The sequence below is a fragment of the Thalassophryne amazonica genome, chromosome 17 (assembly GCF_902500255.1).
Source record: "Thalassophryne amazonica chromosome 17, fThaAma1.1, whole genome shotgun sequence".
NCBI lineage: Eukaryota > Metazoa > Chordata > Actinopteri > Batrachoidiformes > Batrachoididae > Thalassophryne > Thalassophryne amazonica.
The window spans coordinates 50,163,862-50,186,794 of NC_047119.1; the positions used below are offsets into that span (position 1 = coordinate 50,163,862).

Here is a 22,933-nt window from a genome sequence, read left to right on the forward strand (position 1 = left end):
AACATTTTTTGTTTTGTTTAGTAATAATGAAAATGAGGATTTTAATTTTTTCTTTATTACAATATTCAGAATGTACTATTTTATGTATTTTGTGTGCATTTCTAATTGTTACCAAATAACCTACATTTGAGATCACGGATGGCCTCTTAAAAAAAGAGTAAACCCCCCACGCACAAAAATAAATAAGCACCTCAACTGAAAGTTTCTTGTAAGTTGTATTTTTTTTTTTTTTTTTTTACCTGTTTATTCTTAAAGCTTTTAGGTTATGTACAGCAGCGATTAGACTAACAGTCCAAAAAGGCTGCAAATGCTTAAAATGGAAAAAGTTTTTTTTTGTTTTCACCACAAAATTTGTAAACTACTGCTGTGATAATAATAATAATAATAATAATAATAATAATAATAATAATATGCTGGCAAATTGTCAACAGAATCTAAGAAAGTGTAGATTACCAGTTTGATTATCCTTCTGGTGCAACTTGCATACTAAAGTAGATTCTCTATGTTGAATTTAGTGGCTGCAAAGCTGAACAGAGAGGAAAAAAATAAAGAAAATCATCATAGAAATCAGAGTATGTTCAAACCTGGACTGTGAAACTGTTTTGAAGTGTGCAGCATCACTGAAGGTATCTTCAACTAAATTCTTTGTTCTTTCTGTTTCTGTTTGCATCTGATGCACACTTTGCCGCTTCTCCAGTTTCGGAGTCATTTTGTGGCAAGTTGACATCTCACACAAAATCCACTTGCATGTCTTCCAGCGTGACCGTTTTATCCTCGCCGTTGGCTGTGTTTGCGACAGGCTGAGCTTCACCTTTATCCAGCAACTTATGGGTCGGTGACTGGAAGACGGAGTCTTTAACAACAGATGACTGCGCTGATTCAGACTCTGCCGCACTAAAATCGGCGCTCTGTTCACTGTCACCTTCCTGCACTGCCGCATCTATTTCCTCGATGGCGTTCTTGATGGCTGCTTCCTCCTGATGCTGTGCATCAGTTTCCTGTTTCTTGTTTCCGACCAGCTGCCGCAGCATGTCCTGCGGGGATGTCTTGTCTCGGATGGATTTCCGGGGGACGCCCTCCACCACAGTGGTGATGTGTGTCACCTTCTCCTGAACCCCATCATCCATGGTGAAGGTGTCAGTCCTCACCTCTGTCCCGTTGGTCAGGTTGCTCTCGTCCTCCTCTGTCACCGGGAGCACCACCTCCACCACTGGATTAATCAGGCCCCTGATTTCACCCACGCTATCAGGGGATTTTGGACCCAGAGGAGATAGTGGGGTCTCCTCATCCTCCTCTTGGATGTCCTTGCACTCCTCTTCTGGGATAAGCTCCACTCCTGGGACCTCCATGCAGGACTCGTAGGGAATGGGCACCTCGTCCAGCTGGATGATGGACACCACCTGCTTGCGCCTGTTCACAGATCCACCTTCTACAGGCTCCTCTGGCTCATTGGCTCCAAATTTAGTGGCCCAGTCCACAGCGGGTTTTTCAAGCAGGTGCAGGTTGGGGTCGCTGTTGGACAGGATGATGCTGTCCCGGTAAAGGTTGTGTTTCCTTTGGACGGCCGCCTCCTTCACAGCTGCAAAACAACACAACAGTTGGTAACTGAGTAAATAACGGCTGCACAAACACAAAAGACCAGCAACAGCTCAAAAGATTGTTGGATGGAATGTTCCATGACGCTTGTCCTCAGACCACTTGATGACACAGACTGGATTTGACCTGAATGTTTTGCGTACATACCCAAAAGATGTCATCACTTGCATACAGTCTAAACTGATAAAACTAAGGTCTTCATATCTCCGTCTGGGATAACAGGCATCATGAAATATTCTGTTCTTTGCTATCATGCTGATACAGACCCTGGCAGCGCAAAGTTTTGATCTAACTCATACCGTTCAGATAAACAACGCAAGCATGCCACCCATATACAATGTCAAATGTAACACTCTTCATCCAATCACATAACTGTACTGATCCACGCAGCAGGGCAAGGCCCGCCCACCTGGGGGTCGGTCAAGCGCAGGTTTAAAAGTAGGTGGGGCACAATGTTGGGGCTCTTGTTTGCAACGTTGGGTGGGACGCTTGTTTCAAGATCCCAGCACTATTGTAGTGACTCTCTATTCATTCTGTGAAGGCATCCTTTCAATACAACATCTGGTTTTTGAAGTCCATTTTCTGTCAGTCTCTGAGTCTGCTCACCACATAAAACTACTGGGAGGGGATCTACCAGCAGAAAATCCCCAACAAGGCCATTTTCTTGTATTGTATCAGAATTCTGCAGGAAGTTCAAAGTGCCACAATACAGAATAAATTACAAAAAATATAAGAAGTTATTACAAGAGAACAAATTAATCAAAATATAAAGGGGACTAAAAAAGAATAAAAGTGTAAATAAAAGAATCAGCAAAAACAAATGATTTCAAAATGCTAATAAATGATAAATAAAAAAATGTGTAAATAAAAGAATAGCTACATAATTAAAAATGTGAATGAATTGTGGAAATAAGTGAACAAAACAATTAATTAAATGTAAAAATAAATATATGGAAATAAGGAAATTAAAAAAATGCAAATGAGTTTTACATGAATAAAAGAATAATGGAATGTGGAAATAAAACACAAAGTAAATTGCAGATGTGGAATGAAAACTATAAAAGCATAAATAATAAATTGGGAAGCTAATGAATAAATCAATAACTTATAAATAAAAATCAAATGGGTTTAAAAAATGAGTAAAATGTTGAAATAAAAATAAGGAAGTTAAATAAATACAAATGAGTTTTAATTAAGAAAAAAAATAATGGAATGTGGGAATAACATGTGAATAAATAAAGTAACCATAGATGTGGAATGCACACTATATAAAAGCATAAATTAATGTGGGAATCTAACTAATAAATCACTGTATTATAAATAAAAAAATCTAATCAGATTAAGATGAGTAAAATAATATCAATATCAATCGATTTAAAATGAATGAGATTTTTAAAAAGGATTTCAAGAATTGTTAAAACATACAGCCAAAAATAATTAGGGGAATACTGTGTTCCCTGATTTAATATATATATTATATAAATAACTGGATTCAGAATGAAAAAGCATTAAAGATCAACAAATGTATAGAAAATATGTAATGTAAAAATCGAAAAATTGAATGGTTAATGTTATGTGTTCGTTAATTGTGCTGCATGTAGATTTTTTTTCCTTTACATGTTTGTTTAGACTTTTCCACTAATTTATTCACTTACTAATTTGTTTTTAAATATCTTTCATTGTAGCACTTTGAAAACTCCAAAGATTGTGTAGATGTCAGTGATCTTCTGGATTTTCTGCTCAGCTGAACAAAAATAGTCAAATATGGCTTTAAATAATCACTTACTTTACCTGCAGTTTGGTAAAATTAAAACACCTATTACAGCTTCTCTGATAACTGGACGGTACAAGAAACACAAAACAAAACTCATAACTCCTCATTTTACTTCCACTACAAACGTGGACACAATAATTTCTGCACCTAATATTTAGCCTCTCACCCATCATTATGTCCTTGGTGACTGACTGCAGAACCACCTCTTCAAACATGTTGTTCACCAGCAGGAAACGGGAGAAGTCCTCAAAGATGAGCTCCTTGAAGTGAGGCAGCTCCTGGTGGAATGAGGGATGGTGATGTTAAGTTTCAAAATGACGCTAATTCACAGAAGTGGAGTGGACAGCAGACGGAAGTGGCATTGTAGGAAAAACTGAAAGGTTGCAAGGCTCACAGATGAGCAGGACAGCGAGAGTTCCTTCAGCATGTACGGGATGATGATCTGCAGCAGAGCTCTCTGAAGAACTTCTTCCTCACGGTGCTGCTGTCATAGTCGTATTCTAACAAGAACCACAAACATCATCAGGTACTTCCACACAATCAATCAGAAAGTCCAACTTACCAGGACCAGACAGTCACTAAGGATTGGTTGTACTAAATTTTAGAAAAAGCTGATAGACAGATTTTCAGAAAAATCATCACAACACGTAGATATTGATGGCATTAGTTTCTACGAACCCTCATCCAAAGGTCTAAAAAAACATGGCCTGCATCCATGAAGCAACTCAAGCTCTCTCAAGAGCTCCTAACTTAGCCTAAAATTTCCTGGCAAGGAATCTTAGCCTAAGAGTGAACCAGGAAGTGTCTGAGAGCAAGTCGGAACAAGGAGGGGACAGAAACTCGGAGTTGACCCCGTTGCTTGGTATGACCCAGTCCTCTAAGAGCTGTGATTGGTTGTCATGGAAAGGGGAGGAGAAATTTAAAAAAACAAACGCGTTCCGCCCTCCTACCTGAGCTGCATTAAGAATGTAATCATGAGGATAACTTTGTTACTATGATGAAACCCAGCAAAATTAAATAAATTGTTACACATCTTGAAAATGTTTGAACGTATGTCATTCACAAGCTGAATATCTATATATTAAAAGCGTGTGTGCATGCGTTTATTTAGTACATTCATTCATTCATTCATTCATGAGTACATAATATGATTGTAAATAGATTAAAAATACATGGATGACACAAGAATTTCCATTGTGGTCCATTTAAAATCAAATGGACAAAATAAAAGCTATAATAAAAGAAAATAAAAAAATATTAGTAATATCAATAATAATATTAAAAATAATTATATTATTAACAGGGTGTATGTGATACCAACTTTTTATGAATACATTAAGACAGTAACTTAACGTAAAATAATTACGTAGATCAGCGGGTAACGTGTTACTGACTCACTGTCAGCCTACATACGGAGAATATCTCTGCTTCCTCTCTGTCCTTTTCCTGCTGTCTTCTCTGCTTAAGGCCCTGTCCCACTGGGAGAGGATTAATTGCGCATGAACTGAGTATACAAATTGTGGGCGTTCGTTGTCGTCTGCAACAAAAATGGCCAAAAATGACAAATGTCCAGTAGAATTATGGATATATTAATAATATATAGCGAATATATGATGAACAATCCGGTTATATAACGCATGTAGTGAAGAAATGATCTGACACATTGAGATTATCACGGCAGTTATTACAGGTGTATTATGAATGCATCGCGCACCGTGTTGCACGTGCACGGCAATCTGCATTGCGGTCATAAAGAAGCGCACTCGGGCCTTTCGCCATCACGATTCACACCAACAATACAGCCTCTGGAGCAGTTGCTGGACTTGGACAAGTTGATCACAGAGTTAATGTTCATTTTGTCATGCGAGGGTTAACTGTTCATGAGTTTGGGGGGCGGGAGGGAGGGGAGAAGCCGCTAGGGGTGTGAGACGGTGTTTTTTCTTTTTTTGAGAGTGTCACAGAAAACAGACGTCAGCGTGAGTTGTGGGTAAACAGCAACTCTTCCTTTTGTTGGAGTTAAATAAAAGTCCTGGATTGCAGCAGCTATTACATCTTTGTGGATTTACACAGCCGGACCGGCACTGACTGGCAGGTATGTCGCTTTCTGCCACAATAAATACTTTGGGTTTACGTGACGGGTTTGTTATGCATTCACAGATTGTCCGCAAATCAGCTGCAAAGCAGATGTAATAAAAACGCTTTATTCGTGGCAAATTTGTATGCATTTGCTACAACATATTTTAGTTTGTGATGTGGATGTGATAGGGGTGCAATATATCTGTTTTACACACTGTCCCAGTCCGCTGCCAAGCCGCAAATCCCCGTCAGTTGCAGATATCAGCGGTTAACGGCAGATATACAGCGCATAGAGTGAGTATGTACTGTGTACGAATTGAGTATGTATGGAGTATGTAAGGCGGATGTCATCCGCATTCATATTTTTGACAGCTCAAAAATCCTGGCTGCGGACATGTGTCTCTGCAGATGATCACAGGCGTGTTCGATGACGGCTGACTCATACGGCATGTTACACGGATATTGTGGATGTGTTGGCGAATATGGGCCAATTTTATGCGCAATCCATATGCAAATCCTCCTAAACACCAGTAGAACAGGGCCCTAAGACACTCTGAGACTTCTTAAAAGTCCTCCTCCCTACTCTTATCAGTTTGGCGCTTTAGGAGCTCTCTTAAGGTCTAAGGTGTTTTGTGAACGGCTTTCATCTAACCAAGGGAAAAATCGAAGCAATGTCTAAGAATTCAAGGAATTCTGAGATTTTCTTAGAATAAAGTCCTCGGAGCTGTTTCAGCCGGTTGCTTCGTGGTTATGGACCCTGATATTTTCTGTGTTCATCATCTACAGAGACTATAAACAATGCTCAACAGCACTCTATGGCCTCCCCTTGTGGCCTCTGTAGGACTTGCGTCTACTGTACAGGAGCAGATAGACTCAAAGCCAAGGTGCTGCTGATGCTGTAATGTTGAGCCTTGGTTAAAGCGTGCTTTCTAATGGTACTGCTGTGATTTACCTGAGAAACTCTGTCCTGGCATCTCTGGATGGTCTTACATAGTCCTCTTCTCCCTTACTCTCCAAAGACTGGTTGAGCAGCTGCTCAAATGTGTACACAGAGTTGTCCATTTGCTGCCAAGAGAAGAAAAGACACTAACGGCACTCTCTAAACCCGGCTCAGCTTTGGCGCACATCTGGGTTATCTTTACTAAACATTATGCTGTTTTTGTCCAGCAGATGGCACAACTTGTTCTCACATTAAACAGGTTTTACTGTTGCTGTGCAGACAGCCAGCAGAAGGCAGAAAAGTGCTTCCAAAAAATTTTTTTCTGCATTTTTTTGTTACAAGCAGGCATCTATGCTAGATCAAGTCCTTATATAGTAAGGTTTCACATCAGGGGCGATGCCAAAAATAAAAATCATTTTTTGGCCATTTTTGGGCCAAAAAACCCCCATTTTTGGGTCAAATTCAAAAATGGTCCAATAAATGGAATGGTAAATGGACTGCATTTATATAGCGCTTTTCCATCTGCATCAGACGCTCAAAGCACTTTACAATAATGCCTCACATTCACCCCGATGTCAGGGTGCTGCCATACAAGGCGCTCACTACACACCGGGAGCAATAAGGGATTAAAGACCTTGCCCAAGGGCCCTTAGTGATTTTCCAGTCAGGCAGGGATTTGAACCCAGGATCTTCTGGTCTCAAGCCAACACCTTAACCACTAGACTATCACCTCCCCAATCCTTTTAAGATGCATATCAAATTACTCGTCTTGACAAGTAGAGTTCAAAAATATATAGTTTGACCTATTTTTGACCTTGCGTTAGTCACAATGACCGAAAATGTGGAAAGGTCAACACACTTTTCGTGAAGGGTCAAATTCATAAAATCTATTAAGATGGTCCGATTATGACAATTTTGTTGTCTAATTATATTGTTTCTTACACAAGAAAAACCAATAAGACAACTTACATAGACCATTATGCCAGTCTTAGCTATGAAAATACAATTATGTCAGATAAGATGGGTCTATTGATTAACTTTATCTGACTTCAAAATGGTTATGACATCAAAATTAATCATAATTGGCCTCTTTTACATCAAGCACATTAATTAAATATAAAACTTGCATAAGTATGTTTTTGTGAATATAAAGAAAATCAAATCAAATCAATTTTATTTATATAGCGCCAAATCACAACAAACAGTTGCCCCAAGGCGCTTTATATTGTAAGGCAAAGCCATACAATAATTACGGAAAAACCCCAACGGTCAAAACGACCCCTGTGAGCAAGCACTTGGCGACAGTGGGAAGGAAAAAACTCCCTTTTAACAGGAAGAAACCCCAGCAGTCTAAGTCTATAGCAGCATAACTAAGGGATGGTTCAGGGTCACCTGATCCAGCCCTAACTATAAGCTTTAGCAAAAGGAAAGTTTTAAGCCTAATCTTAAAAGTAGAGAGGGTGTCTGTCTGCCTGATTCAAATTGGGAGCTGGTTCCAGAGGAGAGGAGCCTGAAAGCTGAAGGCTCTGCCTCCCATTCTACTCTTACAAACCCTAGGAACTACAAGTAAGCCTGCAGTCTGAGAGCGAAGCGCTCTATTGGGGTGATATGGTACTATGAGGGTCCTAAGATAAGATGGGACCTGATTATTCAAAACCTTATAAGTAAGAAGAAGAATTTTAAATTCTATTCTGGAATTAACAGGAAGCCAATGAAGAGAGGCCAATATGGGTGAAATATGCTCTCTCCTTCTAGTCCCCGTCAGTACTCTAGCTGCAGCATTTTGAATTAACTGAAGGCTTTTCAGGGAACTTTTAGGACACCTGATAATAATGAATTACAATAGTCCAGCCTAGAGGAAATAAATGCATGAATTAGTTTTTCAGCATCAGAATACAAATCAGAATACAAAAGCAAAGAAGACAGAGACATTTTAGAGTACACTACGGCTCATTTATTAAAATCATTTTTTATGATTCATTGTTTCCATTACACAACATACACTTGATACCTCAAGTATCAGAACCATTCAAAATAAATTCAACACACCCACTGACATTATTTTTTTTTTTGTTATTAGTACCAAATTGACAAATTTTAGTTACCTTAAAGGGGCATTCCATAAAAAATTAAACTGATTACCACCCATGTTATGGAAAAACATATATTAATATGATTTTGGTAAAACTATGATTTGATGTGATTTGACATCATTTGAAGTATATTTTGGGTGTAAATAGAGGGAAAAAGGACTGCAGCCTGTAAGTGCTTTAAGGGTGGTCAGTGTTGCATGGGTGCCTGTGGGTGCCGTGCAGAAGGCTGTTTAAACCCAAGGTGATTGCTTTAAGTAGCTACACAACAAAACACTTAAAATGCAGTATTTTCAGTTTAGAATTTATATAGAATGTCCTTTGAATTCGTTTATTTGTAATCTAATTTCAGAATTATGCAGTTTTGGATCTACATTTATTACAAGAGAAAAAAGGCACCTCTTGGAACTTACATTAACAACACAATTTATAGCTCATGGCTCTGATGCTTGAACTTGCAAATTATGATGTGAAAAGTTAACAATGAATCAGAAAATGTGATTCTAAGAAAATTGATATTTTTTGCCCTAAGATGTGTTGTGTGGGCCGCTGAAGAGGAGGTACTGCTGGCCCACCACCACCAGAGGGCACCCTGCCTGGAGTGCGGGCTCCAGGCACCAGAGGGCGCTGCCGCCTCACAGGAGCAGCCAGAGTGACAGCTGCCGCTCATCATCTTTGACAGCTGTCACCATTCGTCGGATCAGTGTCGGTATATCAGCCAGACGAAATCTCCACCTCTTTGCCGAGATATCGTTCGACCCAGAAGGTAACATATCCAGCCAGCGAATTATTCTTTGACTAGAAAATACTTTTTGCCTTTGTACAGAGAGAAGAACAGCAGGAGATTGCTACACGGATAAGTACTTACATTCCAGCAGTGTTTTTCCTGACTAGAGGTGGAGGTGGTGTTTCACCCCACGTGTTGCTGGGTGCAGACGCACCCACATCTGACTGTTTCTGTTCCTCGCAGCAGTACCGGATCCGACAAGCGGAGGCAGTGGCCACCTGGAGTTCGGGACTTGGCGGCTCCAGTATTCCCGGGATTCGGTGGCGGAGGAAATCGTGTGGTTCCGGTTCGGCTTGGACGGACGTCTCCTACCTTCGAGCCTGCCCACACGACACCGTTGTGATTGACTTATCGCTACAATTATTATTATTGGTTGTGATTGTTGTGCTTGTTTCACAACAGTAAAGTGTTGATATTTGACTTCCTCCATTGTCCGTTCATTTGCGCCCCCTGTTGTGGGTCCGTGTCCCTACACTTTCACAACAAGATGTCTTGTTTTGGTTGTTGTTTGTACCCTATTTTCCTCTATTTACACCCAAATATACTTCAAATGATGTCAAATCAAATCACATCACAACAACAACAACAAAAAAAATGTCAGTGGGCGTATTGAACTTATTTTGAATGGTTCTGATACTTGCGGTATCAAGTGTATGTTGTGTAATGGAAACAATGAATCCTAAAAATGATTTTAATAAATTAGCCATAGTGTACTCTAAAATGTCTCTGTCTTTGCTTTTGTATTCTGATTTTCTTTATATTCACAAAAACATAATTATGCAATTTTTATATTTAATTAATGTGCTTGACATAAAAGAGGCCAATTATGATCAATTTTGATGTCATAACCATTTTGAAGTGGATAAGTTAATCAATAGACCCATCTTATCTGACATAATTGTATTTCATAGCTAAGACTGGCATAATGGTCTATGTAAGTTGTCTTATTGGTTTTCTTGTGCAAGAAAACATATAATTAGACACCACAATTGTCATAATCGGACCATCATAACAGATTTTATGAATTTGACCCTTCACGAAAAGTGCGTTGACCTTTCCACATTTTCAGTCACTGTGATGTAACGCAATGTCAAAAATAGGTCAAACTATATATTTTGAACTGTACTCGTCAAGACGAGTAATTTGATATGCATATCAAAAGGATTGGACCATTTTTGAAAAATCACCAAAAATTATTTTTATTTTTGGCATCGCCCCTGATGTGAAACCTTACTATATAAGGACTTGATCTAGCATAGATGCCTGCTTGTAACAAAAAATGCCCCCCCAAAAAATTTTTGGAAGCACTTTTCTGCCTTCTGCTGGCTGTCTGTTGAGCTTTTTTTTGTTTTCATATGTTACACACAAGTTATCTCACCTCCCTCATGAGTATCTGAGCTCGGTTGACAAACACAGAAGGGCTGGAGACATCAAACCGCTGCTGCAAACCCCTCCAGGTTTAGCTCCTCCACCTTCTCATAGCAGCTCTGCATCTTCACCGGGTGGAAGGCCAGCATGGATAACCTGTCCATGTGCTGAGGGATGAGAGGGCAAGTTCAGGGGAACGAAGGTGGCATCGTAAGGTCACCACACAAACACGGGATCACTGATTCGCGTCGTCTCACCTCTCCCACTTTTTCCTTGCCTGTGTCGTTTAGGGAGTTCTTGCTCATCTCGACCAGCTCCTTGAAAAAAAACATCTCTGACCTCGGCAAAACCTCGGCTGGTGGGCTCCATCAAGGCCTCCAGGATGGAGTTGATGTACGGCTGGATGCTGGTCTGCAGGAGCTGCTCTGCTTTGGGCAACACCAACGCTGCACATCCGGACACGTGGAGGATGAAAGAAAATACAACAAAAAGGTTTAAAATAAATAATAAGTAAGTCAGAGTTCTTGCAGGTTGGATTTCTGACTTGAAATGTGGCACATTAATATTTTCCCCAGACTTTGAGAACGCCTCAGAATGCACCCAGTAAAATGCAGAGAGTGAACAGATGAATGAATCCATCTCTTGCAATTTAACTATTTATATTTTTTAGAGTATAAGTTGCACATTTTTCTGCATGTGAAACTCTTTGTAACAGCATTTCCCTTGGGGTCAGTTTAACAGCAGACAGGAACTCAGTGTAGCACATGTGCACACCACAGCATGTGCTGTGTAACATAAGTACTTTGAAATTCCAACAAGGACGAACATCATATTAGATTTTATCTGACACAGTTGGAACAGAATAAATAATCAGATTCTAACTGATTGTTGGCTCACACTGTTGGAAACACAACAACAAAAACATGAGCCTTTTTTTTTTAATCTGCTGTAGATTTTGGGGTATTTGTGGATTGCTGTAATGTATGGTACTTTTATTACTGGTATTTATTCTTTTATTATTGGAGTTTATTTTATTTAGTTAGGTAATTCATGGAAAGGTCCTATATAAATAATAATAATTATTATTATTAGAATTATTAATTATAATACTCATGAACATAAAAACAGGACTTTTCAGTCTGTCGTATAAGTTGCAGGACCTGTCCAACTAGTAAAAACTGACTTATACTTCAGAAAATACGATAACTTAAACACAATTACACATTTAGAGTACATACGTAGAACCTGGTTGATATATCAGTTGGCCAATAATATCAGCTGATATGAGCCTTTCACAAACATATTGGTATCAACGTTATTTTTGCAGATATGAAAACTTTCATTTTATTGAATAAAACAATACAGAAAAACACGTTGGCTGTTGCAAATGGTGTCATTACATAGGTTGTCCAGCAGATACCGTTGTTTATAATGCTATCAATCATGGCTGGGACCCTCTCATGCCTTGGTCACATTAGCTACAAGAGACAGAATCAAAGCAAGCAGCTGCCATCCATTTTCAATCAAAGTAGGAGTTTTGCAACAAGAGACAAGTGGCTGCTAGCTAACCGGGTTTTAATATTATTAAATATTATAATACTTTCATTAGTGATTAAAAATATTTAGTTGTAGGTTTGTGTGATAAACGCTAAATAAAAAGTATGTTTAAAAATATTTTAATATTAAGCAATATTAATTAAAAAAAAATATTTGGAGGTTTGTGTGATAAATACTAAATAAAAAGTATGTTTAAAAATATTTTAATATAAGCAATATTAATTTAAAACATATTTAGTTGTATGTTTTGTGTGATAAATGCTAAATACTTAAATAAAATAATTGTAATTTATCATTTTTTTAAAATATTAACTATTAAAACATTATACATTCTCAGGCCAAGACGACATTTGAAATTGTTCACATGCCTGTGTGTTGGTATGTGTGTGGTGACAAATCAACACAATGGAAAGAGCACGATGTTCACAATGTCACTCATTTGCTGAACGATGGACCTTTGCACACAGAACGAAATTAAATCAACAGGTTGTAGTACAACAGTCACAGTCCTGCACAGCCCACATGTAAAGGGAACCTGCAGCATTTAAAGCACTCAGCGTGCACTCTGGAGTCATATCTGTGTGATGAAGTCAGAAAAGTTCTGCACAGTGTAAATGATGGAATGCAGTTCTTCCACTTCAGTTCACATGATATGAATGGCTTCAGCTAATTTAATCTGGATCAACAGGTGACAGATCCAGTGTTCTGAAGACCAAATTAACAAACACCATAAAACTGTGACTGCAGAAGTGACAGACAAAACTGTCTCCAATCACAGCCACTGAAGCTTGTAACACCTTCAGTGTGGTGAGAGATGTCTTGGTGGCTTCCCTCGCGAGTCTCCTTCTCACACTAGTGCAGCAGATAAGTGGAAAAAGATTTCAAATAGTGACACAAGCATCAGATTTGGCATGAATGTTCTTCATAAATCAGTGTTTGAGAAAAAAGTGCAGGCCACTTGAAAATCCAATATGGCGGCCAGGTAGGGGTCAATGAAGAATTACACAGGGGTCAAAATTTAAAAATGCTCCAATCATATTAAATGCTATACCACATTATGTGTCTGATCACAAAGATTCCAAAAAGGTATAGTTTGGACTATCTGTGACTGAATGTTCTGGAGTTATTTGGTAAAAACAGCAAGAATGGTGACAAAGGTCAGTTTCAGTTTGTACAGGAGTCAAAAGTTAAACTTGCTCCAATTTTGGTAAAAGGTGGTGCACATTATTGGTTGAGCTAATAGGATCAATAAATGGAATACTTTTGACTGTGTTGAATGCTTGGTATGCAAAGTATATGTCAAACAATGTCGACGTACATTGGATTCTATGGTATGTCACATATGTTACCCTGTAACGTGACAACTGAGCATGACACATGGTGCAAACTACTCCTTTTAAAAAACCAATAATTTGCATCACATTTTACAAAGACTGGAGCAACTTTAACTTTTGACCCCTGTACAAACTGAAATTGACCTTTGTCACCATTCTTGCTGTTTTTACCCCATAACTCTATAACATTCAGTCACAGATAATCCAAACCTTTTGGAAGTGTTATGATCGGACAAATAATGTGGTATAGTTTTCAAAATGATTGGAGAATTTTAAAATTTTGACCCCTGTGTAATTCTTCATTGACCCTACCTGGCCGCCATATTGGATTTTCAAGTGGCCCACACTTTTTCTCAAACACTGATTTATGAAGAACATTCATGCCAAAGCTGACGCTTGTATCACCAAGTGAACAATTCTGGCCAAAAATCAAACTTATCTGCTCCACTACACAGCCTCACATCAACAGAGCAGGATCGCACCATTTCTAGTGACTAAACAATCTCCAATCACACAGACTTGAAAATGTCCATGTGGCCACCCTCTGAGTTGTTTAAATAAAAACGGTTGTAAAATTGATGATTTAGATGTTAGACACTCTAATATTTTCAATTTCTTATTTTTATTTAATTTGCAGCACGTTGCAGAGATTTTTCCCACAAAGATTAATTTAAAAAATGACGATATAAGGTTGCTTGATTTTTATTTATTTATTTTTAATTTAATGTCATAAAGGAATTACTCCTACAATTACACTTGAGTGATTCCTGCATTTGCACACATTGAATTTTTGTATATTTGGTCACCTTGTATTTTGCCAGTAACATGTTCTTTAGACGTGATGATCTGGTCCATGTCGGTGCGCAGAGCAGCATCCAACTGAACCTTTTTGGCCTCACAGGCACCGGTCAGAGCTTCATACTGATTGGCCGCCTGTGACAACACCTGCCTGTGCACGGCGTCGGAGATCTGAGGCAGTGAGGCATTCAAAGACATGAAATTGATTAGCTTTCATTGAACATGTGACAGGAAGACACCTGAAGTGGAGTTTAGAAGGAACTCACCAGCATCCAGCTCCTCTGTCTGTCCTGCAGCTTCCCCCTCAGACGAGGACCAATGAGATTTCTCAGCTCGGGATGAAGCGTCTCCATCACCAGATTAGTCAGGATCTGCACGGAAAACAGGTGGATATACCAAAGCAGGTTTATTTCAGCATCAAAAAGAAGCCTCAAAATTGTCACAAATACAAAGAATATTGAAGGTCAGTATCAAGATTTAGTTAAACATGTTGCTGGGTAATGAACAATCAGGACAAAAGATGACCAAAATTATGCACAAATATGAGCTCATATTTGGAAAAAAAAAAGTTTGTTGTTTTGCAAAAAAAAAAAAAAAAAAAGAAAAGAAAACTGGCTCATTCAAGAGGAATTGTGACAGATTTAATTTTATAAAAAGATTGCAAACAAAATATGGATTAACGTATACAATGCTTTATTTGTAGGTTTTACCAAATTCGTAGCCAGTTCTGTCTAAAGACGACATGGAAGCCAACAAACTGATGTGCAACTAAAAAACCTGTGCTTCATAGCAAAGATATACATACTCAAAATATTAAAGTGCAAACATGCTGTAATGTATAACAGCAATATTAATGAATGGACTTCATGTTTTTTATTTCCACTTCTGCACAATTAAGTCTGGACGAGTTGAACTGTCAGATCTGACTGACTGTATTCCCTTGTTGGTATTATGGGTTCTAGGTGTTGCCCTAGCTTTCATATTTAGTCATTTCATCATTGTTGCATGTGGAGCTTCTTCTTCAGTAACTTATTGGCCCAGTCACACGGCACACGACGATTCCTGAATGAAGGGAAAAGGTAAAAAAAAGTCACAAATCGTTGAGAAAAGGTGGACGAAAGAGCTTTATCACTGAATAGCCTGCGAAGCAAGAATGCAAAAGGGATGAAAGAGGAGCAAAACCAAACCAAAGCTAATGATCTTGATGCTGTAAATGAAACGCGCCTGGAGCCACAGCTGGAGCAGTGTGTGTCTGCATCTCTGAGTTCCAGGACTCAGCGCTGGTACGGAGCTCATAGTGCCTGAGTCCTAGAGAAACTGCAAACAGAAGCTGTGGAGATCTGTGCGCACATCGATGGGACCACCTGCTCTGGTTCCTCGTCCAGAACAAAAGAGGGATCATGTCCTTCATCAACAGAATCCTCAGTGTCTGACAACATGCTGTGTGCTCCGTCTTGCTCCAATTTAAAAAAACAAACAAACAAAAAAAACAACAAAAACAAAACAAAAAAAACCCTCTGGTGTGCCATGGTCACTGCTGTGTCACTGTATTGTGTTCTAATTATGTTCTAAGCCATATATATTGATTTATAACAGAAAACTGTCAAAAGGGGGAATAAATATAAGTGTAAAAATAACTGAATATATCAGAGCAGCAAATTGATCAGTCTGTGTGAACGTGCATTGACTCACATGTGCGGTTATTTCAACCAGCTGCAGCTGATCCACACCATGAATTCTGTCTTCCAGAACAGCTCTTTATATAATCATTTGAATTATCTACCTATTGCCACATGTACATAAGGGCTGGATTGTCATTCCTACACTCATATTGTTATATTTAATAAAAAATGATAAGCGCACGCATCAGCTGCTGCTGACGCTGCGTTCAAGTACCGTCTGAAATTACACAACTTTTTTTGTTGTTTCAAATTCTGCAGTTGCTTGTGGCAAAATAATTAATTATATCCACACAAAAGATTAATTCTGGCCTATATAAGGTGCCTGAGCCCATTGAAGCTGATTCCTGACCCAGATAAAAAAATCCAAGCAAAGAGGCTGAGTTTGCCCTGTAATTTCCGACGGTATATAAATGCAGCGGCAGCAGCAGTGCTCACAAACCGGCTTCTGCACTGTGTGAAAACACTCAGCTGGTCAAATGAAGTCAAACTAAACAATAACGTTACAAAAACTAAACAAACGATTAAAAAACGTTAAGAACGACAGCAAAACGAAACTCGGACGAATTGAGGTTTTCGTTGCTCTTCGTTCAAATTTTTCAACAGTTTAAAAATCCTGACGAAGCGCCAGCTGCAGGAACGAAGCTGCGCGAAGGTTAAACGATGCCAATGAAAGTCAACGAAAGTCCAGATTTCTTGTTTCGCTTGGACTTCAGTGCCCTTTGTTAAGTGCCGTGTGACTGGGCCATTATGAGTTGACAAGGACGGCATCAAAGATCCAATAAAACCAAAATGAATGAGAATTCTGAGACCCTGAGAGGTGAAAAGGACACAGTTCTTGTTCATCAGACACATCTATTGCCTCTGTTTGTTGAAGCTTTTAAAACACGATTGGAGGTGTTGGCCATGGTGTTTATGAAATTGAGATCTGGAAGGTTCCAGTCCGAGATGCAGCATTAGTGTGATTGAACAGAGGAGTCTGTCTGTACCCACCTGTGGGGGCGCTCCGCACATCATATCCCAGGTACCATAGTGTCCCTTGGCTTGCCTGTAAAGTCGCACAGCATCGGTGAAGGCTGGAGTCTGGACGATGCACTCCTCCGACAGACCTGTTGGGGGCAGTAAAGCGCCAATTCATTGTGTATCACGTTTCTTTCAGAAACTGCATGAATTTTTACAATATTACATTTAAAACTACAGTGTGTAGGATTTAGTGACATCTAGTGGTGAGGCTCTGCACTGCATTGTGTAGTCACTGGTCAAGATTTTGTTTCCTACTTATTGTAGCTTTGACATTCTTTTTTGGGGGGGGGGTTCTGAAATATGAAACAACCTTAAGTAAAGGCTGCGACTATTATTTTTTTTAAAGTCATTCCAGAAATAACGTCACACTTTGTGATTCACCGATGTTTAATGTTAAAACTAAAGCAAACAAAATGCAGGATATTTCAGAAATATGGTAAATCTTGCCAAACCACATTTTCCATAAACCACATTTTCTGCCGTGTCTACATTTGTCAGCAGTGCGTTGATCACGCACAGCTGTGTCACGTCCTGAAAACAGGAAACTGCCTATGTGGTTACCATAGTTACCACCCTTCCCAGGCAACATGACAATAGCAACTGAAGAAGGATGAGCGTTTTTAGGAAGTTGCACGTGGGACACTATCATTTACACGCCTCAAAAGAATGTTTAAAAATAAGTAAATAAAACCCTTTTAATAACTGTGTTTCAAAGCTAGTACTTTAAATAACACCACCAAGCATCACCTTTTTTTTTTCTTCCAAAAATAGAAATGAAGTTAAAATAAAAAAATCTGACACTTGCCAGATAAAACTGTTTTTTGTAGGGATGGGATTTGGGTGGGGGAAGGGGGGGGGTGCTAAAGGAGTTTTTTGTCAAAACACACACCAGTTAAAATAGTAGAGCAATCCTATTTTTTAAATCTGAAACCTAAAGTTAAAAAAATAAAAGAATAATGAACCTACACCAAAAAGATGCACTGAAATGTAGAACTGGAAGGACATCTGGCTTAAAACGTGAACCAAATCCTAATCTGAATGGATATTGGTTCCGCTGTCACATGAGAAAAAATAATCATGAACTATATTGCTAAGTAATTGGTTTTTTGTCATTTATCAACGAAATAAGCTGAAATTATCTGATAATTAAATGTGAGCTTTTGTGCATTTTCTGTATCATTTTTTTGTATAAATAAGTGTAAAAACAAAACTAATATCATAAATATAAAAGTTACAGATACAGTAAGAGAACTGGATATGGAAACGTTAGTTGAAACCCCACAGCCCTAAAAACACGAGTGCCCGCATCTGTGCAAGTATGAAACAATGGATATTTCAGTTCTTCTAAGTTTCTGAGAGCAGAGAAAAGATACCGTTTGCATTTCGTGGGTGTGACATCACTCCAATCTAAAGGCTAAATACTGTGTATAATAAAAAATATAAATGTACTAAAACAATGAGGGCAGACAGTAACTTTTAAGTTCAGCAACTTTCTCTTTCATTTGTTATTATTAAATTGTTGTATTTTATTAGATGCATATAAAATAAACTAAAAAAAAAAATCATCATATTGACATCAACCATTGAAAAATGTGTATTGATGAGCCATTCTTAGAAACATGCATGTACTCTGTCACACAGAAGCACTCATCTGTTAATGTGCACGTCTGTGTATTTTGTTGAATGATGTGAGTTTGTGACTCAGACAAAGACAGGAAAAAAAAAACAACGAATGGGGAGGCAGACAGGAAGCTGAGCTGTTCTCGGCTCAGTGACTGTGATGATGGGAGGAGGGTCGGCGCTTTTGCTCATCCTGGCACAAGATTTCATGGGAATTTACTGGACACTGAAGTTGGAGGAAGGACAGGATTAATAACTGGAATAGATTTGATTGTTGAATGCTTGGTCTCCAAAGTAAAGTTCAAACAATGTCAACGTCCATTGGATTCTATGACATGTGACATATGTTATCCCGTAACGACAATGAAGCAGGACACAAGGTGCAAACTATTCCTTTTTAAAACCCTATTAACTTAACCAATAATTTGCAACTTTAACTTTTGACCCCTGTACAAACTGAAATTGACCTTTGTCACCATTCTTGCTGTTTTTAACCCCATAACTCTATAACTTTTAGTTATAGAAAGTCCAAACTATACCATTTTGGAATCTTTATGTTCAGACAAATAATGTGGTGTAGGTTTCAACATGATTGGAGCATTTTTATATTTTGACCCCTGTGTAATTCTTCAATTGGATACCTGACCGCCTATTGAACATTCAAGAGGCCAGTCCTTTTTTCAAAAGAGTAATGTCTAAGGACTAATTGTGCTGAATTTAGTGCTTGTATCACCATTTGAAGGATTCCTCTGTAAATATTCTGTTATCTGCTGTACTGTAATACATTTGTGTGTAGGTACTTTGCTAACCAAGCCATGAAACAAAACATCAACTGAAACTGTGAAACAAATATTCTGCTCTAAAGTGCAGAATATTTGAAAATACACACAGTTCACAACATGACCCAGATGTGCAACAGTAAACTCTCATGAGATTGGATTTTGTTTTTAAATTTCCAACATCCGATCTCATGATTTTCAGACCGATACTGATCCAAAATATCACATCAGTGCATGCTTATTTGAAAGTTATGAGGTTTGCATGCATGCGCTCCTCCCTTTTTGTCATTCAAATAAAGCCTTCCATCCCTTATTGACAAACCAATCTACATCACATGATGCAGACAGCTCACGAATTAGGAATCAATAAGCTGTTGCTGTGGCAACACATAACAAGGAAGTGAGTTAATTTTAAAACAACTTCCGTGTATATAAGAAGAGCTGCAAGTGAATTCTACATTCTTGTTCTGCAAAGAAATTTACGTTCGGTGTCAACAGAAAATAAGGAAAAGCATAATCATTCGTGATGATCTTCCAGGCCCATAAAACACCACTTCTGCTCCCTGCATCTGACCCAAACTAGATGTAGATCCAGATTAGTTTCTGTGTGTGTGTGTGTGTGTGTGTGTGTGTGTGTACATTGTGTAGAAATGGAACATGTGGCAGCATTTACTGCAGCCTCTTTATTTAAGGCATTTCCCTTCCTCTCTGGCTCACTGCAATCTGGTTGGTGAGAGTTTTTTTTTTTTAATACCAACTGGAGACAAGCTCCATGCCTCCACATCTACAAACATTCAATTTATTTGGCATTTCAAATGCATTAAATATTAAAACGTAAAGTATGATTGAGGATTTTTACCTGACTGACCCCTGCTTTCATGCCAAGTGGTTCTCTTGAAAAACCATACTGCTGCTGCTCTTCTTATTGACATGTAGAAGTACAGCTACCTAACGTGGAGTACCGTGGTCCCGGCCAAACCCACAGCACAATAAATATTCAGGAAACCCTCTGTGAGTGCATGGATATCATCAAAATATGAACTAGAAACACTCGTAGAGCGCAAACCTCCGCCAAGGCCACAGGGTCACTGATGTCACATGGAATACCCTTTGGCAAAGAGACTAATTCCACGTCATTTCATGCATCTACCGTCACGTGTCAGATTCAGTGGTTAACCCTCTGGGGTTTTTTGGACAGTTGACTTGCCTGGCATAAATGTTTTATTATTGCTGTTAACAGCTCTCCCTGCATCCCACAATCACGTTTTATGTTATGCTATAGTTGTGTTTCATAAGTGTAATAAAGGTTTACAATCAGAAATAAGAAAGGAAAAAGTAAAGCGGGAAATAATTTTCCACACACATTTATTCAAAACACAAAGCAAACTATAATAAACTAGTAATGCATCACTCCTAAAACAATCTTTGGTGTGTCACATGAGGCGAATCTGCCCTACGATTGGATTTTGGAAAACCATGTGACGGTGAACCAATTCCGATTGGACACTCACATTGCTCACGTCATCACACAGCTTCTATGAGGAGTACAAAGATAGTGGACGGTGGCTCGAAAGTCTGCAGAGTTAACTTTTCAGCAAAAAAAAAAAAAAAAAAAAGCAAGTTTCTATCCCATATCATTAAAAAGTTATTTAGAATTTAGTAAAGCTTGGTCTCAGCCGTCGTATCCGACGGCGTCGGCCCCAGAGGGTTAAACATTTAGATCTTCAGCAAATGTATTTATAAAGAGAAACTGCATGGACTACACAAGTTTTTTTGATTTTCTAATAACAAGTTTATTCAATGAGGAGAAACAAATGCTAAATTATTGTTGTGTCTTAACTTAATTTTTGTTCAGCCTTTGTGACCCGTCTTCATGAAGATAGATGCAAAAATGTTGAAATTGGCCCTACCCTGCATTGATAAAGAATCCTTAAAAAAATTACTGGATCTGGATCGTGTTCTAGATCATTACCAAAATTTAATGACTTCTAAGTTAGGCCAAGATACACCCTTGGAAAAAATTTCATTGAAATCCGCTGAGAATTTGGTTTCATCATGATTTTTCTTTTAATTTTTTAGAAATTGATCAAAATGCGCCACATCATTACGTAAAGAACAGATAAACATCTACATTCAGGTCATGAACAACACCAAAACCGGAAGGGCTCTGATTTTTGATAAGCTAGAGCAGATCGGATGACAACATTCCTTCTAGACAGATGTGTAAAAAAAAAAAAAAAATTCTCACAAATACAAGTGTACTTAGTGTAGGTAATCCCACCTAACATCATGTTAACATATCTCTGCCTTAAAGGTGCTATAAATTACATTTGAAATAAAAATCTGGAAGTTAATTACTATTTTCTGAAGGCATCCCTTGCAGAGAATATAGCAGCACTCCCGCTGTGTGTGTTGTGATCGTTGCTTTTCTGTTGCTTGTTTTCAGGGCTGGAGTGGCTGTGTGTGCACACTTAGTACATGTTAAACTGTTGTCCCTCCCCACGTTTATAAAGTGACGGTAATGCCTGGCCAGTGACGGTGCTCAAATAGGACTGTGCAACGTGGCAGACAGTTGCAACTTTCCGGAAATTCCTCCCCCAATAAACCACATTCAAACCTAAAAAGGTTTGAATAACCAAGAACATATTGAAGAAAAACTGAAATAAATCTAACCTGTATTGTATTTAAATGACTTTATACAGAAATCAAGTAGACTTATTTGTTAAAATGTACCATAGGGGATAATTGTTCAATAGTTTTTAGATAAAAACTATTACTAGTTGTGTAGGAAACCCTGTATGAGGTAACTGGATCTGCACATGAGGTTGTTTTGCCTTCATGAGTCATATGAAGAAGAAAACTTGATGGCAGCTGAAGATTAAATCCCTGCCCTGATAAAATAAACATCTGATGTGCAATCAAATATAAACCACAAGCCCAGCTGCTCCTTTTCAGAGACAACTAAATGATGGTGTTAACGTAATTGTCTCCTTAGACAAATATAGGGTTTGGAAAAACTAACACTGGATGCTAATATGCTACATCCCGTCATTATTTCTATCACATAACTGGTTTATTGTTTGTCAGCAGGATTAGATGAAAGGTTCCGCACCAATTCTCATTAAATTTGTTAGAAATGTTGGATATGTTTGGACAGGAGTTAGACGGCCAGTGTGTCGACCTGCATTTGATTACCAGTCACTCTACCTGTCTGTGTCCTTGTTTGATTCACACTGTCTCAGTCCACCCAGCTGTACGTTGGTACCAGCCTTGGTTGGGGAAGTTGTCATGTGTCCCGTCCAGAAGGGGAGTCGCACCCGCTTCACACAATAAAATCCACCAGTGGTCCTCCGGGCCTGTATTACTATTTTATTCTTGATCACCATCCAGGAGGTTATTATAATCTTTGACTACTTTTAATAGTAACTCAGAAATGAATTCAGCCAAATTAACAATTTTTGTATTTTGTGGAGTATAACTTGCACCTTTTTTCTGTATTATCAGCTCTTTAA

General features: G+C 38.5%; 1 pseudogene; it reads right to left on the bottom strand.

Annotated features, from left to right (window-relative positions):
* Window positions 1-651: 651 nt before the first annotated feature.
* LOC117529772 overlaps window positions 652-22,933 on the bottom strand; it is a 58,345-nt pseudogene continuing 36,063 nt past the window's right edge.